We start from the raw sequence: 6,161 nt of genomic DNA on the forward strand, positions 1-6,161 counted from the left end.
TATATTTTCACACTTTCTGACAATTTTCTGTAACAAATTGCACATGTAATTTGGGTGAACATAATAATACAACAATTCAAGTTAATGAATGTTCCCTAACACAAATGTATAGCAAATAAAATCGGTTGTTCATTTTCTACTGTGGCCCCCTCATCCCATGCAACCTAGGGAAATTGGCCCTCCATCACCAGACATTGGGAACCCCTGATCTAGAGGCAGAGTTGTGAGACCAGTAGCCGGGGAGTCCCTGTTTTAGACAATACTCCAAAATACAATCGCAGCTTAAACTGGCCTAAGAGAGCATTGCAATAATGTAGTTCCAACTTTATATCACAATGTTGAAGCCATTTGTTTTTCTTCTTGTCACATTTCTCTATTCCGAATGTTTTATGTACTTTGGTGGAAGAACCTTGACTTCACCACACTTGAGATGTTTTTCATGTTTTACATTTTGGCAAAAAAAATGGGTATTTAAACAATTGAAACTGTTTGTAAGGACAGCTTATTGAATTACTGCCTTTTTAAATGTTATCATTTGCAGCCCTGTTACCTCAAGAAGTCGCAAGAGGCGGCATAATGGAGAGATGGTGGAGGAAGAACATAGGAATGTAAGTCCTTTTGAGGAATTTCTACATTTGCTACAGCCTCCTCTACCATACAGTAGAAACAGGGATGATCAGCCTTCTTGTTTCATTGTGTATCTGTGTGTAAAATATGTGAATTGGTTTCAGGGTTATAGTTTTGGAATAGTGGTCAGGTGGCTAAGTTTGAAAAGTGCACTTTTGTGATCGTTTCCATTACAGCAGTTTACTGGCGCAGCTCAATGCACATTCCTGTTCTCAGCTATATAGGTATCAGTTGAATAATTGAAGTTATGGAAACAGTCTAGGCTTTGCAGAAGAGAGGCATTCAATTTGCAGACCCCACAGATGCTTTTACAGGAGCATTAATACTGTATAAGTGTACCCCATCGCTGCACTTGCTTAGAGCAGTTTTTCTCAAATGGCAGTACTCTGCTGGAAGAAAGATTTGAGTCGGCAATTCTAATCAGAATTTATTAAGTGCATGGGAAAAAACAGCAGAACACAGCTACAGAAAGTATTAAACAAGTATAATGCCATTTCTTTCTAGAGTTCAAGGAAGTACATAGCTTTTAATCCCATTTTGGGACATACCCTCAAGGGGTTCGACATTTTACAAACAGTGTCTGACTGGTCATCTAAATAACTATGATAGTAATTTCACTGGCATTCTAAAATACGCCTACCCATCTCATCAATATTATTACAATTATTACTCATGAATAATAATTATTATCCTCTAAATTGCCAGCTACATTTAGAAGGTCATTTGCCAATAACAAAGATAGGTTTGAATACAATTATACTTTATTAAAAAACAAGTAGAGAATGTAAGTTGCTGATAAACTAAAAAGGAATAACTGAGAAGTTAGAACAGAACAGGTTCTAATAATTTTTTGGAAAGAATGCAGACAAATGTATAGTTACTTGCCAGAAACCTCCAGGGTCACAGCACACAGAGCACAGAAGCACAAGATGATTTCTATTTTCCTCCACATTCCCTCCTTTTGTCACAATGTGACAACTATCCCGTATTTCCCATATTTCCATATGTGTACAGGGCTACTGTCGAGTCCTGGATGCCTGCAACCATTGACATCTGAAAATAGGTTGATTATCACCATCAGGAGCATGCAAAAGTTCCTTTAAAAACATATCTTCAGCAGAGGTAATGGGAGCATGCATAAAAATGGCAGCAGTTGCAGTAGTACATAGACGCTTCAAACAATGGACAGAGCATATAATGACACAAATAATAACAAAGCCGTAAAAAAGAAAATGCACAATCCAGGCACCTTTGAACCATAAAAAGATTTCAGCCATCAGAACATGTTCCTCCATCACAGTCGTTTTATACATGGTGTTCATTAATTCTATTCTGTAAATCATGGAGGTGGCTAATAACACTAGTTATGTTGTAGTCTGCATCTGGCATGAAAGTGCAACAGTGTTCATCAATAAGGGTGCAAACAGCACCCTCTTTAGCTAATAGGTAATCTAAAGTTGCTTGGTTCTATTAGCCTTACTTGTGGGTCCGAGAATTCATCAATGTTTCTAATTCATAAGCAACTTCATCAATTAGGTGCAAGGCCTCAAGTGAAAATGCCTGCCCCAAATTTCATACCTACAATGGATCGGTGGAATTCAATAGGAACCTCTTGGTGTTTCTGCTCCCTTTTTGTCCTATGGACATAGTGGTGATTCACCAGGGAGCGAGTAAATCCGAAATATGGACCAGTAGAGTTGGAGCAGAAACAATCATTGGGCGTGTCTATGAGTAAGGCCAAAGCCACAGTGGCAGGACGCCACCTAGAGGGAGCTGAAAATATATGGTGACACCAGGGACCACACTCCTTAGCGTGATTGTGAATACTAAATGCTCCAGTGGACAATAAGTCAGAAAACCGGTTTCGGGCCTGTTCCCGAACCTTGCTGCTCTCATTAAGAGCAGCTGCTGCTATAGCGAGGGCTGTGGTACATTGATGGGCCGGATTGGATCTCAAACCCATAGGTTGTTGCTGGATTGCTAGCAAAGCACATACATGTGAGGTCCCCTGCACGGGCTTAGGAATTAAATGCCATAGGGAGTCTGCAGAATGGGGAACAGCAGCACATACATAACATGATTCATTTGTATATTGTCTAGCAGTGAAGTTACATATTGTCCACCATGCACTTCTTGAATGCAGCAAACAGTCATCAGGCTGAAAGTCTTTGTGGATCTTTCGAAACTTCTCTTCGTTCTCTCTTCAGGGAGGTGGAGCAACTGAGATCTTATAGAAATTGATATTCACCAGAGAGTTTTATAACAGGCAAAATGGTGGTGTTGCAAGGGGAGTCAGGGCAAGAGATGATGGCACCTTGGCAGACAAGAGGAAAAACAGACAGCTGAGACAGCTGAGGGAAAACACCACATAAGGGGGAGTGAATTGAAAAACCCCATGGAGTGCATCGAACTTCGGAATTAGTTTTTGACAACAGGTAAATAAAAGGAATAAATAAAACGATGTGTGGTTTTGAAAGTGTTCCACAGAACAGGAATGGGCTCAGTGAGTTTTTCAAGCATGGGAATGCCAGATGCGCCCACAGTGCGGATGGCGTCTGTGGAGGGCATCAGGGCTAAGTCAGATTGGCGCAGGACAGAGAGGGAGGTGCCAGTGTCCAATAAGAAAGTGTAGCGTTATGAAATTTATAAGTGTACCTTACGCTACATAATTGGTGCCCCGTGTGAGGAATCTTATACTGAAAATAACTAATTTCTGTAATAGTTATTGGATAGCTTTGTCCAGAAATCCAGATTCCAAAGTTTTGAAACAGGAAAACTTTTGTAGGCGCGATACACTGTTTGTACTCTAGAATTGCCCACGTGGTATGTGTATGGTTTCCAAAGTCACAAAAGGTTAAGTCTGTTTAAGTTACTTGTGATAAATTGTTGATATCCTAAGCGTTGGCATTAGAGTCATTAGGTGATTAATCGAGTACTGTTCTGTTGGGTTGTTACTGAATAGCCAAAACAATGATTACCCAAATGTCCCCATGTAAAGCATTGATTGTAAAGGTAAAAGGAACAGAGATTCCTGAATTCCTTGGACGCCTATGCAGTTTGGACTTTGAAGTAGAGTTACGTCGAACTCAGTTGTTAAACGACACTACGACGCAACTCGAAAAAGAGTCGATAGAGGTGATGAAAGTTATGGCTAGCTTAGCACTTGCGAGCTCAAGGTCAGTGAACTGGAGCATAAGCAAGTTTGAAAAACTGAAAAAGCTAGGAGAAAAGTATGCAAAAGCGAAAGAAGAAAGAGCCAAACGGCATGGAATGGTTTTAGAATTTGAAGGAAAGCTAGATACTTGTGGAAAACAAGTCATTGTGTTGAATGCTGAAAAAGAGGACTTAATTGAACAGAGAGAGCAATTAGGAAATGATTTAAGACAATGTCAAGACGAATTGGAAACAACTCTGATCCAAGTAAAAGGTCTGCAAAATGACAGATGTAAAGCGGTTGAAAATGAAAGGATAGTTTTGAAGGACCGGGATGTTTTGGAAATGCGTCTTTGCAAAACAGTCAGGGAGAAAGATTTGGGCACTGTAAAAATGGAGATACTCGAAGTCGAGGTCATACATTTAAAAAGGGACAGTGTAGAAATGAGGAGAGTAAATCAGGTGCTTAGGGGAGAACTCAAATCAACTGAAGTTGAAAATGAGCGTCTCAAGCAACAAATAGGGGCCCTGCAAGCTGCCTCTCGGTGGGCTGCAAAGCTGACACCTGACAGCAAAAAGGAACAGCCGGAACCGGCCAATGCACGGAGTCGCACACCGTCTCCACATTTAGGCCCCGGGTTGCCTCGTTCTGATCGTACCCCTCCCTGTAGTCTTTCTCCAACCAGGGTAAGAAGCTCGTCGCACAGACGAACTTCCTCTCCCGAGAGTCCTGACCGAAAGGCTAACATGCTCCAGTTGAGAGAACTGGCTAAAGATTGTGAAACCTTTAACCCAGCAGACAAGGAAGGAAATGTGGAAGCGTATATTAAGGACATTAAGTATGCTTTGTGTTTCTATCCTGAGGCTACGGAGAAGGAAAAGGTTCTCCTAATCCGCAAAACTACCTCTCGCCAAGTCCATTCTTGGATGGAGAGGCAAGGGTCCATGGTCTGCGATAGTTTTCAACGCTTGTGCAGAGCATTAGTTAGGGACTATTCCAGGTTCATTGATCCAGTGGCAGCAGTGACTGCCGCACACCAGATCAAACAGGGTAAGCATGAGTCCCCCCGTGATTACTATGAAAAGCTTAGGAAAACCTATTTTGCGGGTCAAGATCGACCCGGGGAAATGATCATATTACATGCATTACATTACACGCAACGTATATAAACATAGCCGAAATTCGTAAAATGGCACAGAAAGCTTGGGAAAGCAAGTACAATAGCTCCTCTGATCGTAAAGATTCAAGCACCCAAGTACTGGCAAGGTGCTCTGAGAGACCTAGTTCTTCACTGGAGTTAGAGGGGACAGAGATTCAAAGAAGGAAAGAACCTCCCAAGGATGGAACCCAAGACACCCAGGCTTACAATAAAAAAAGAAAGAAAATCCTAAGTGGAGTAAAAGTAAAACAAGGTACAAGAAAAAGTATAAAGGAAAGAAACCTGCTCCTAACCCAGTTGGGTTAACTCAGTCTCTGAGCAATGTTGCAGTTTCTGAGCTACTGCTACGCTTAGCTCTGCTCCCTTTGCCCCCTCTTCCCAAACTGGAAGTTAGTAGCCAGGGTAAAGGGCCGGACTCGCCACCTGAGGCATGACTAGCTCTGGAACCACCCCCTGTCCCCGCCTCCGTGTTTTTGATTGGATGTGAGGAACAGCAGGGGTGTTTCTCTGACACATCAGCCCACTGGGACCTCCCAGTGGGGGAAGTTGCCTGCAGGCAAGCTGAACCTTTGGTGATGTTACTGGGTGATCTGACACAGAGAGGCAGAGCCAAGCAAGTTTACATAGAAGTGACCATTGAGAATGTGTGGGAGTGTGAAGCCTTGTTGGACACTGGGGCTGAAATTTGTTTAATGTCTGCCACCACATTTGGCAACCTGAAACAAATTATGGAAACCTCGGACCAACGACTGAAAGTGGAAGCTTGTAGTGTGAACATTACAAGTTACACATTGACTAAGGCACAGCTCACTCGAAAGGCATTGTTAGAGTTCACCTTTGGGAAGATTAAGTTGGTTCATCCAGTTTATATTTCCAAATTTGAAACAGAGAAGTTGATCATTGGTCAGGATCTATTGAACAGGTTGTGGGCTCAAGTTGAATCACCAAAGCAGGTGGAATTGAATGACAGATATGATACAGCCACCAAGGTACAACTTCCCAATGAGACCATTTTTGTGCATGTCCCTAAAGGGGGCACCGGCTTACCATGTAAGCCAACCATTCGAACCCAGGTCCCTACCAACTATTATAGATATAGTGAAGGTCAGGTGCCTGAATAACACTTGAATTCCCAGTCACCTCCCTCTGTTAATCAACTTCCACCTATTGGTTACCGTCAGTAACCATACTCAATCCTGAGTAATACTAATACCAATTGGT

Source organism: Amia ocellicauda, chromosome 5 (genome assembly GCF_036373705.1).
Source record: "Amia ocellicauda isolate fAmiCal2 chromosome 5, fAmiCal2.hap1, whole genome shotgun sequence".
Taxonomy (NCBI): domain Eukaryota; kingdom Metazoa; phylum Chordata; class Actinopteri; order Amiiformes; family Amiidae; genus Amia; species Amia ocellicauda.